At 29.6% G+C, this 13,672-nt stretch overlaps 1 protein-coding gene across 2 annotated transcripts in view; it reads right to left on the bottom strand.

The window, feature by feature from the left end:
• Positions 1-452, bottom strand: part of LOC147068399 (uncharacterized) — a 394,033-nt gene extending 393,581 nt beyond the window's left edge. For both annotated transcript variants that reach the window (XM_085952496.1, XM_085952497.1), the window contains exon 1: positions 259-452. The gene's annotated coding sequence lies outside the window, so the exon portion shown is untranslated. The remainder of the gene's footprint in view (positions 1-258) is intronic.
• Positions 453-13,672: the final 13,220 nt, after the last annotated feature.

Here is a 13,672-nt window from a genome sequence, read left to right as displayed (position 1 = left end):
TATACTTAGTGCAATATTAAATACCCAACATTAATGTTGATATCGCAAAAATTTTTATAATATAAAATTGATGTGGTTGATAAATTTATGAAATGGTTTTTATTTGTTGATATCATTTACAAAAAAATATGAAGATTGAATTAATTAAAAGTAAATACATGATACCTATTATACTTGATAAACATACGATATGATGTTATTGTTTGACTAAAGTACTTTTATAAAGAAGAAAAAACACATAAATAACAATAAACTTACTTTATCCAGGTGAAAATGATATTCAAACATCAGAGGGCTTGTGCACACACTGCAGTACAATAGTCACAGGTGATAAATCAAAACTCACGTACAGCAACAATGGACCAAAACACCATACGCAAAAGCTCGCTATAGTAGAGCCTTTTCAGTTTCACGATTTTCGGGCTCTACTGAAACACGACCGCACTTTGGGAAGTATCTTAACAGACTGTAGCTGGAAAGCTAGCTGGCCGGAGTCTGCGGATTGCGCCGCTTTTCCCTGCTACGTACCAGATGTATCTCAATTTTTCGAATAAAAAAATATTACTGTAAAACAAATATTAAAATAAAGTAACATTTGCATATATTTATATTTATTGTATGTACATTAGATTCCCTTTCATTTTCCATTTTCATAATTTTCATAGAATTACTTATAAGATGAGATGACACATTTATTTGTTAACATACATTGATTTATTAGCATCAATGTTAACGTAGACTAAAACTTGTTGGGTATTTATGTAACTACTTAAAAAAGAGTCTAATCAAAGATTTTGAACCTTGTTCCAGATAGATCATTCCATGGTTTCACCCAAAAAATACGAACACTTCTTAAGTATGCAATAAACAAACAATGAAAAGAAAATCAGAATTATTGCTAATAGAAATTTTTAAGTAAAATAAACGTCCTAGAGGTCTGCTTTTATCTCATTTTTATATTTTATTTATGGCTTTATCTCTATAGAAGAAAATTTTTGTTAACATCTGTAAGTAAAACTGTTTTTCGTAAGGTATTTTTTTGTGACACATAAGCTTAAAGGGGATCCTATATGCCGACAGAGAACCTAGCGGAAAAATACGAATCTTGCAATTTAAGATTTTTTTTTTGATAATTTACAATTTCAGTATTAATTAATAAATATGTATCTGAAAACATTAAAAAGATTTTTTAAGTCCATATAAATCAAAAGGATTTCAAGTTATACACATTTATATTTTTTATAAAAACCGATGTTTTTTAAAATAGATATAAAAAATATTAAAACTATGAATTAGTCAAAAATCTAAACGGTAAAAAATTGAAAACTTAATAAAATAAATTTAATATTAAATATAATCATAAAAATAATGTAATAATAACTTGAATAATAAATGTGACAAATTCACATTTTTTTACAATAAATTTACTGTAAGTTTATCTTTGACATAAAATTTTTTTTTAATGTTTTCAGATACATATTTATTAATACAGTTGAAATTATAAATTATCAAAAAAATTCTATAATTGCAAACTTCGTATTTTTCCGCTAGGTTCTTGGTTGGCATATAGGATTCCCCTTAATATGGATAGTGGCAGACTGAAAAAGACTCTTCCATTGTCAAATTAAAAAAAAATGCAATGGAATAAAAAAAAATGCTTTTTATGTTTGATTTAAATTGGACAACAGTGAGTGGTATACATTACTTTTAGAGATATAAATATATATTAGTTGACAGAAGAAAAGATATTAAATATGATTGGATGTATATATTATATACACACGTGTGTATATGAGCGCAAAATGCTTAATTCTAAGTGTGAGAGACAATTAAGTAATGCAGTTTTTGTTAGAAGACACTTTAATTTAGATGATGTGATAAACTTGTATTCCAAGTTGAAATATATATAATTATAATCTTATAATTGGTACAAAATAAATAGAAATGGTTTTTAACAATTCAGACCGATGTTACAAAAACAGTACAGCTATTTTAGACATGGAAATAATATAACGTAGGTACTTAGGTGATCGGTGAATTTTTTAAATACATTAGATGTGATTTTTATATTTTAATATATATATATATATATATATATCTAAAAACAATGATATTTTTAGTGAATACTAAAATTTAAAAACAAACCGTATATTTGTATTTTATTAATATATTAATTATCTTATCTAGAATATACTACTCGGCTTTATAGGGTTAAAATTCGTGTATTGGAAGTCGACTACAACTAACAGATGATATTATGGTAATGTCATCATAAAATAAAATAAATATTTATTAAAGAATCATAAAATATTTTTTTAGATAACAAGTGATCTACATTATATTGCTGCCTACAGTAAGAAAATTAGTAATTTGTTTATTTTCCATTTGTGTTAAAAAAATATTATTTTTTATTTATTAAAAATAAATAAAATTATTTACCTAGGTAAGTACATATTTTTTCTCAGAATGATGTCAATATAAACAAAGAAGTTTTCAGTATTTTTAGTATTCTAATACAAACGGGAGGTGCGCGAGAGAATTTTACGCCAAATAGCGGAATTTTGTGGCTCTTTTGTGGTGAAACCGTTGTTTTGAGAAGTGATAAAGGCTCCTTTGTAATTTATTGACGTCGCTTATCGATATTATAATAATATTATGGTACCCATAATATGTGCGGTGCTGAATTTTCCATAATATGAAGGAATAATATATTATTAGAACTGCCGATTGCTTCATACCTGTTAAATATAATATTGTAATATTTTCAATCTGTTCAATATTAATATCTTTGATGTAATTTTGAGACATAAATATATGATATTCTTTTACCATTAGATGATGTCAGCAATGATTTAAACTATTTGCTTCTACTATAAACAGGGATGAAGTAGTCAATTAGTTCAATTCAGTGTCAGATTTTAAAACCAGAATGTAATTATTCTGCCAAAACATCGCTTTACCATAAATGTTCTCTTGAATAACATACAAAAGTTGATACACCTCTGTATGTCACATCATGCGGTCAAAATTTCCTACTTTATAATTTTGAATTATTTAATTAGAGCAGGTAATTAAATATATCTCGTGATGAATATGTTCGATTTCTAATAAATCAATAGGGAGGTTGAATGAGCTGCACCTGTCTCAGAAAGTCTACAAGAAAAGCATGTAGATTAACAGCATAACACGTTCCGATAATTATAATGTATGGGATCAAGTGAATATAATGTTTATAATATAGTCTAGCAATAAGAACATTTAAATGTATTGCATAAAAGTCAATTAGAAATCACATAAAAAGTTAACGCAATTGAGAATGACGATTAAAGAGATTAAGCATAGCAAAATTTTTAATAAAACACACCTATATCTTATCTATAATAAGACAAAATGAGAATAAGATGAAGAAAAATGTTCAATATATGCTTCATTTTAAGTACATATTATATTCACGTGTACATTTAATTATTGATTACAATAAATAAAGGTTTCATTAATTAAAAAAAGTGGACCTATAATAGTGTTACATTTAAATCTAATAATAGTACAGTTATGCATTAATTAATTGTTTAATAGATATTCTATGATACTAAATTCTATTATTTTTTTTTATCGAATATTAATTTTATAGATAATTTTTAGTTGCCACTTATTATTATTATAATACATACATATACAAATCTAAATATAGCAAGTTCTTATCATATTCAAATGTAATGCTGATAAGTAAAAAAGAAGAAATAATTCGAAAACAATTAAGGAAATCTATAATTAAATTGCTCTTAATCTCAGGGCATAAGATTGCGCTGTCATGTGGACTGGATTATTGATCAGTGAAACATGAATCTATAGGATATATATATATATCAATGGATATCAGTAGAATATAAAAATATTATTTATAAAATCATTGTTAGTATCTATATTACTAATTAAGGCGCCTAGTGTGATTTAAATAATATTATGTACACGATGAAATACTTCAGATGTAAAGAAAATGTTGTAATTTAGATGGTTTACAATAACAACACGTATTATTCTAATTAAAATAAATGAAAAAAGTAGAAACATGGTATTATTTTATAAATAACTCGTGATCAATGTTCGCAGAGACAGAAAATATATTATAGATACATGGATACTCATCAGTACGTCCTTTGGTATTCACATGTTCAAACTCGCGCGTTAACATCATTTTACTCTCTACTTCAATTATAGTTTGTCAATTTATGGTTACGGCCGTATGTTGTAGCTTAACCACTGGCGAATGCCAAAAGAAATGGCGTATTTCAAAAAAACACTACCTTATTCTTAGGTCAATCATTATTCGTAAGATGTTTATCACACTTGAATGGTCAAAGACATAGCTTATAATTAGAATCTTTAAAATTATCTTCAAATGTGTTAATCTTGTCCATTTTTTGAATAATAAAATGCCCAATTCTTGTCAAATTTGGGATCACAGAGATTATCAATATAATTTTTTATCCTAAATATTTCACTATAATAATGTTGACATAAATTATTATACTGATGGTTTTATAAATGCGTTTATAAATTAATAAATGTAAAAAATCTTAACACCACTGCACATTTATGTTCTGAAATATGACTATATTCTAAAACATTAGAGCGAGAGGTTTAAAATAATACTATTTTATGTAATAAAAATACGTTATGCAGCCATCAAATGTTTAAAATAAATATAAAGGATAATAAGGCTTCAACATTATATAAATAGATTATCTACAACGTTTAGGGAATGTCCAGGATCATGCTTTGAAAATAGAACAAAAGTTCCATTTTGACCTACGCTGAGCATGTCCCCCCTTAAAGTGTCTAAGTTAAATGAATTTAATGCTCTTCTCTTCTGTCGCAGCGTTGCAGTTGGTGTAAAAGAACAAATCAATCTTGTGTCTTTTTCTAATAATTGCTCATCCCTATACCTACTTTTGATTATGTATAATTGCAACGTGACATTCTCACAAATAATCGAGATTTCTAAAAATTGTATACTACTTTAATTATTTATATAGATAGATAATTCAATAAGAATTAAATTTTCATAAAATGAACAGACTTAATTTTAAACAAAAGAACCCATTATAAGAAAATACACCTACACAGTTTTCCATTGCTTTCTTTTTAATGTGGGATCTCATACTACTTTGAGAGATTTGCCCAAGAGCCGTTGGCTACCTTTTAGCTGGCTTTATGCCTCTGACGTGTATGATATGTGCACTTTATAACACAACATAGTATGTATTAAGTACATTACTTCTGACTGGGATACTTTTTCTTTAATGTAAAATAATTATTAAAGTAATGCGATACCATTTTGTACAACAGTTTATGGCACTGAGATTTAAAATTTTCATTGTGAATTTACAGAAACCGGCGGATTATTGAATAAATAATATCATGAAAACTACAAAAATATTTTAGTGATAAAATAAAAAAAATATGACTCATCTATGTTATTTTTACAACTAAGTCAATCGAGCTTCAATATTCGGATCATACCTAAAATAAAATTTGATATAATTAAATAAAAAGGATTTCAAGTTATGCACATTTATATTTTTATAAAAATCGATGTTTTTTAAAATAAATTTACACGGTCAAAAATTGAAAACTTAATAAACTAAATTTTAATAATAAATTCGACCATAAATATAATGTAATAATAACGTTATTCGTGACATAAATATGTAACAAATTTACATTTTTTTTACAATTGTAAGTTTATCTTTGACTTAAAAAATATCTTTTTAATGTTTTCAGATACATATTTATTAATTAAATTTTAATTTAATAGTTAAAATCGTAAATTATCAAAAAAAAAATCTCAAATCGCAAGCTTCCAATTTTTTCGCTGGGTGTCTCTGCTGGTATAAGGATCCCCCTTAAATTAAATAAATTTTATTTAAAATACAATTAGTATACTATTACTACATTATACTCGTACAACAAATTGAGTAAACAAACGCAACTGAATTATTAAACAAGCACGTATGTGTGCGAGATATTAGAACAGAATGTGTATCAATATTTGATCATACAAATTGAGTATCATGTACAGTACATTGTGTATTTTAGATAATCAATGTTTAATCAGCTTATTTACTCGGATAATCTCCGTTACAGGTGAAAAGATATGTAGTTAACTAATAACATTTTCGGTATGAATATATTATATACATAAGCGATGCCAAAAAGATTAATGTGAGAAGTCATTAATTAATACATTAGATAATAACAATGTTATGCTTGATACATATCACATTAAATGACTAGTGCCTTGATACATGGTTGAAATTATTGTAGATATAAAAATATATTTTAACATTTTTTACAATTACATTTGTTTAACGTATTATATTCTAATCAGTATTGTGACATCAGGGACATTAATAAATGAAAAATATAATTTAATCCAATATACTGGAAACTAAAAATCCCTTTTTTAATGCAAAAAGCAATTATTAAAAAAACTGTAAGTAATTATATTTATGCTATTGATGGCTTTTGTCTTAGTATTAGATTAAAGAAACCGGAGGTTGACAATGAAAAAGGGTAGCAGTATTTATTTTATTTTTTCAACGTTGATCCATTCAATAATTCATCTGCTTCATTTTTAAATGCCTAAAATTGTGTGTAGTTGACAATAATCTAATTTCAAATGTATTTTTGTCTTTTTTATCCTTATTTATCTCTTTCTCTGTTCAATCTTAGATTTCTCTTATGTATAAATTTCAATAATTCCTAACACGTATTTTTTATAATTATGTATAGGTACCTATATATAAATATTTGTTAATATTATTGTCGCTCTTACTGGTCTGTGATCTGAAGAAAATAATAATAAATATAAATATTATTAACAAAACACAAGTAAAATAGGTCAAATTTCAGCAACCAACAACACTCTACATTATGGAAAGAAGAGGAAATATCGAGATACAATGAGAGTATTACATCGTACCTACCAGACTTACAAGACTGCTCTTCCACTTCTATACAAACCTATCATGATAAAATAATAAAAGCTATCTGCAAGATAGCCTAAGCTTTTAAGCCTTCAGAGTGCCCGTTCAAAAAATTAAAACACAAAAAGAGTCAAAACATACTATCAAAGCACACCTTAACACTGAAAAGAAGACAAGAACTACAAATAAAACTCGATCACTAAAAAATGAACTCTCAGCACTGTATAAGCTAATAAGCAAACTCATAAAACAAGACTATACAAGATATAGATATAACACCATAGAAAGACACTTAGTACAGACAGGCAGCTCAAAAAAAGCAATTAAGGAGCTACAAATATGCAAAACATGGATCGATGGACTAAATCGGGCAAATAAAACACTCAATAATCGAAATGACGTTATAGACATTGCAACGAAATTTTATAAAACCCTATATAGAGCCAAAGAACAAAAACTTACAGGACAGAGTAGCACAAGTGTCACAGACCCTTACAACAAGGAAGCAAGAGTACAGTTCGACGTAGAAGAAATAGTTGAAGCAATTAAACAACCCCAAGCTCAGACATCGTAACAAACGAAGCTATAAAAACAGCCTACACTCAACTGGCTCTATCTCTATCTCTTCTGTTCAACCGCATACTGGAAACTAATGATACACCTACTCTATGATCAGAGTCAAAATATAATATTCATCTATAAAAAAGGAGACCCACGCAATATAGGCAATTACAGTCCAATTAGTTTATTACCATGTTTGTACAAAGTCTTCTCTTCGCTAATAAATCAAAGAATAAGCACTTCATTAGATGCGGAACAAGCGGAATTTAGAAAGGGCTTCTCAACTATAGACCACATCTACTTGGAACTACTGATTGAAAAATATCAAAAAAAGGAGAGCTCTCTATATAGCTTTCATAGATTATGAAAAAGCATTCGACACAGTGTCTCACTTAAGCATCCGGGAAACGCTGAAAGAGCAGGGTGTGGAAAATGTATACATACAAGTAATTAAAAACATATATTTGAACAATAAAGGTAAAGTGAAACTGGAAAAAAATCGGACCAAGCTTTCCCATTGACAGGGAGGTAAGACAAGGCGACCCTCTGTCCTCGCAACTATTTACTGCCATTCTAAAATCAATAATGAGGAAACTGGACTGGAAAAATATAGAATAAATATCGACGGAAAATACGTTAGTCACCTCCGCTTTGCCGATGATCTGGTTTTGTTGAACAGGAATACAACTACAACTCATGATCCATTCACTGAACAACACTCAGCAAACAAGTCGGTTTAGAAATGAACCTATCAAAAACACTCCTAATAACGAACAGCACAGAAACAAGAATATCAGTCGACAACGATGTACTTAACTACACATAAAATTATATCAACCTGGGGAAACAATTTTTTTTTGACATGAAAAACAATGAGTTTGAATTAGAACGAAGAATAAAAAGTTCTTGGAATAAATACTGGAGCTTAAAGGCGATATGATAGCAAAGATAAAAACTAGAGTGATTAAGTCATGTCTCCTACCATGCTTAACCTATGCCTGTCATATCTGGAGATACTCTAACATAGTAAAGAACAAAATCATCAGCTGCAGAATACTTAATATCAACAAAAGACAAAAAATAAAACACACAAAAATAAGAAATATTTCAAAAGCTACAGACGCTCTAATCCATGCTCAAAGACTTAAATGGAAATGGACGGGTCATGTAGCGCGATTGCAAGATAAGAGTTGGAATAAAAAAAATACTTCATGGAACGGCCCAGAAGGAGTTCTTGTAAACCAAACTAACTAGTATCTTAGCATTAAATAATTACAAGATAAAAAGAACTTTTTATGTACAACGTCTTTTAATTTCTGTTGAATCATATAAACTTGACTTGACTAGCTTAAACAACCAAAAAAATTTGTTCTTGATAGAAATACTGAATAAATATACTGAAATATCATTTTGACACTTCATATTGATTTCTGTAGTAACGCACGTATATATTATTATTAATAATTTAGTTGCTAGGACCATCCGCTTAGCAACCAATAATGGTGTCGAAATAACTTTTCATACAAAACAGAATTAACTGAAAATGAATTCAATTCTACTTAAAGATGGCTAAAAGTATTAAAAAAATGCAATGGCATCGTGTTCTGATATATTCTAAAAGTTTCAAATGTCTAGCTAGTCGGAAAGTTAGCTAAAAATCGATTGCAAGATTTGTACCGGACAAAGAACCACCGGACAAATAAGAATATGAGCTAAAAAAACGTTGTAAAATATTATTTAAGTTATAAATACATAATATATGCTAATATAAACGTGACATATCACTGTTTAATATATAAACATTATTAAATAATATTATATACAAAATAAAAATCTTAATATATATAATATTATGTATTATACAAAAATATAAAAATAATAATAATTAATATTATATAAACTAGATAGAAAAAGAAAGAAAAAGAAGAAAATACAATCAAAGATAGATAGATATATATATATATACAGAATAGATATAATCATAGGTTATAATAAACATTAGATTTAGTCAATTCACTGTTATTTACTTTTTTGTTTCTAAGAAATAAAAGGCTTTTTATATATATAAATATTAGAATGTTATATTTTCGTCTATAATTATTCAATATTAATATCTAATTTCTTTACATTTTAGGTTTTTCTTACTATCTTATTAAGCCATTTCTATATCATAATAATTTATATATGGAAACTTTGTTGGTTGCAATATCTCTCTCTCTAATCTATTTTTATATATGCATAATGCAACTGTTTGTTTTCCTTAATAAATAATACAAAAATTCACGACGAATAAAATTAATGAAAAAAGCGATGCCATCGTCCGCATTATGCACTTAAAGAAGAGCTTTTTAAATTATATGTCCATATTACAATATATTGTGGTGGTTCCATTGTATAATGGGTAACAGTTTGCGAAGTATGAAAAAAATGTTGGAAAAGTTCAGAAGATAATCTGACCATTTCATTCTGACCATTAATGACTTCATTAATTTATTATTAATTGTGCAAACAAAATTTAAACATATTATTATGCAGGACATTTTTTTTGGCTGTAGTAAAAATGACGATGAGATTAGGTAGAAACTTTATAGTGGAACTTAAGGCAATATTTTTCTGATATTTTATACAAGACGTCATGTTCCTAAATTAGAGATGCTAGCATATAGTTATATTAAGGATATTTTTTTGTGAATCCTTGGACGTGCTTTCCACGTAGTTTTATTATAATAATAATAATATATACTCGAAAATATTGACACCGTTGTATAAAGAATAATTTTCGCGTTTTATAATGCACCACTGTAACTTTATATCTTTCACAAAGAAAATAAATGTCAAGCAGGTATTATTTTGAATAGTTATTTTATTTTTTCTTATTTTTGGTAAAAATATTATATTACTTCAGTAAACATAGAGAAACTTCTACGCCATTGACGAATGTAGAGCTGTTAAAACCTCTCTCGTGATATTTTTTCATGTTTGTTTAAAAATATTTTCTGTTTATAATATTAGGTACGCGGCACAATTTATTATCATATTTATTATAATATGTGAAATAAATATTTATTTTATTAAAATTAATATTTAAATAATATTATAGAAAACTTTGATGTAATAGAATTTTAATATAATCCTAATACCTCCTAAATCAAGTTGGCTGCGTCTTTCATAGTGAATTGTAATTGATTGGTGGAATGATCATGATGGTAGATGTGGATGCTGGGGGAAGGCGGTTATATGTAGGATGCCAGGCACTGACCTTTTGCTGTTGAGGCTAATTTCGTGGTCTAGTTGCACTATCAGTCGCGCGGTTTGTTTATTGGGTTACCCGGTGTGCGGTAATTGACGGTACACTTTTGATGAATGATATGATAAATAAGGTTCTTGAATGAAAAGAGCCGGTATCACGGCTTGTCAGGTCTTCAGAATTATTGCTTGGACGACAGTCACACTATAGCAAGTTGACCTGGCCGTGATCTACGAATAACTTTTGAATTAGTCTGTATGTATATTGAATTACTGACGACATTCTAGCTGTCACAAGTCTAAAACACGCCCGCTGTTTTGAATTAATTGAGATAACTGAATGTTCTAAAATCACAGTCGACTGATGACCCGTAACTTGCCCCTAACCCTTACTAACCTTTGTATTGCGACAATAACTGTGCATTTGAGGTAGGAGAGATAAAAGCGACCATAATTAGCGCAACGACAAGTTGTTCACAGACTTATAAAAAAATGAATGTTTACCTTAATATTTGTGCTCTTAGAGCAGTTTTTTGTTTCTCCAACAACATTTAAATTCGTCACATCAAAGGTACCTAATAGAGATATTATGTTAATTAATTATAAGTAATATAATGTACCTAGCTCCTTTCACAAATTATGTTATTATATAACATATTATTATGGTAGGTATTTGTATTCGTTTTTGACATCAGTAATATCCTATGGTCTATATTGACATAATTATTATTTACTTAAAAAAATAAATAGAATAAAAATGGATTAGTATCTGAAATGTTTCTTTTTCGCCACTAGTCGTGAATATCTTGGAATAAAATTTTTTGGCGATAACTGACTTTACAACCTAGTACCGTCAATTAATTGTTTTTGAATGAATATAATAAATATAATATTATTATGTATTTAGGTATCGTTTATTTCGAATTTATTTTTTGAATATCTGTTAAAGATGATATTAGCCGAAGAAGTTATTATCATTATTATTTCGTATAAAAATTATATACCTACTTATCTATAAATATTGTAAAAAAAACTCCTACATTCATAATATATAATATTTTAATAAAAACGCCACTATTTTATATAAATTATCTAACCCATATTATATAATTATAATATTATATTAGTGCACAATTATCATATGCCCATTTTTTTATCAAAAATATGTTACTTTTACAGAAAACGCCTTACACAAAAACTTTTAAAACGGGTAAATCCAGATAGAATACTTTACATACTTACTTACTTATCGTGTCCGGGATCACACCGCTCCTTTCCAAAACGTTGCAACGGAGACTGCCCTGTCATTGGCCTTCAACAGGTCCTCCTCAACACACTCAATCCTAATTCGAGGGCAAACCAACATATGCTTTGCATCCAGCACCTCCCCACACTCGCATGAGACATCTTTGCCGGTTAAGACACCCTACTTCTTGAGGTTTGTCTTGCACCTTGTGACACCGACTCTTAGTCTGTTCAGTGCCTTCCAGACATCGAAAGGAAGTTCGTGTCCCGGCGAGGGTTCCTCTGTTGGCTCTATCCAAGGATTGCAGAGTCTTTCTTTCCATTTCTGGATACGACTCTCTTCTGGGAAGCAATCCACTTCCGTTGTCCTTTTAAAGAAGCTTTTTCTGGACTTGAGCCTTGAGGTCTCTGCTTGATGTCCATGGAGTGGGTGTCTGGGATCATGCGTCTGCTTTCTTCTTTCGACATTCGCCGCAACTTCTCTTCGTATATCGGGAGGAGCTATGCCTATGATGGGGTATATTTTATCAACGAGGGTCGGTCACAGGCATTCCGATATGATGCGACCTGTCTCGTTGATTGATACATCCACATGTTTGGCATGCACAGATGTGCTCCATACTGGTGCCGCATATTCTGCGGCTGAGAAGCATAGGCTTAAGGCAGACGTGCGCAGGGTATGTGGTTGCGCTCCCCAAGATGACGCGGTTAGTTTCTTTATAATATTGTTCCTCGCGCACACTTTGAGTTTTGTAGTAATGCAGTGTTGCTTGAACGTCAGTGTGCGGTCGAGGAGTACACCCAGGTATCTCGGCGTTGGGAAGTGGTCGAGTTTATCGCCTCTCCACGTAACATGTAGTTCTCTTTTGGCTTCTTTGTTCCGAAAATGAAATGCACATACTTGTGTTTTCCGTGGGTTCGGTTTGAGGTGGTTGCTCTCGTAGTATACTGAGAGTTTCTCCAGCGTGACGGATAGTTCATTTTCAACATCTTCGAAAGTCTTGCCTTGAGCTGCTACGGCCGTATCATCCGCGTAAATAAACTGCCTTGTACTCGATGGTGTTGGCTGGTCGTTTGTATAAATATTATATAGGGCTGGAGCCAGCACAATTTCTTGAGGTATTGCTTCCAATAATTTTTCTCCTGCTTCAAGTGTATCGTCAGCAAAAGGGTCTTCTTCGTAAAGTGCCTTATATCTGTCTAACAGAGGTTTTGTTTCAGATGACATTCCTGGAATATACTCAGTTCTGCACCCCCTTGGAATATTCTTCCTAGAGATTCTCTTTGTCGCCTCAATGAATTCATCATAAGTCTCTGGTAGTGGCTGCAGGTTATCTACTGCCTTATCGAGATCTTCCTTGAACATTTCCCAGTTTGCTTTTTTGAAGTTAAACTGTCTCTTGAATGGGACTATGGTTGGTTTAATCATTACGTTAACTCCACATATGATAGGCCTGTGTTGAGTTCTCGGTATAGGGTCATGCACTTGCTTTGTGCATTGAGCAGATATCTTTTCACTTATGAATATATTATCAAGATTGTATCCTTTCCTCCACCTGCCGCTGTTGAAAGAGGCTGGGAGTTTTGGGTGGTGGATAAGTTGGAGTTCTTTGGTTTCTGACCATTCTTCT

Source organism: Rhyacophila brunnea, unplaced genomic scaffold (genome assembly GCF_057557595.1).
Source record: "Rhyacophila brunnea isolate RB1 unplaced genomic scaffold, BYU_Rbru_1.0 scaffold_3, whole genome shotgun sequence".
In the NCBI taxonomy this organism is placed as follows: Eukaryota; Metazoa; Arthropoda; class Insecta; order Trichoptera; family Rhyacophilidae; genus Rhyacophila; species Rhyacophila brunnea.
Note: the sequence above shows the minus strand (reverse complement) of the source record. Positions and strands in the feature narration are given on the sequence as shown.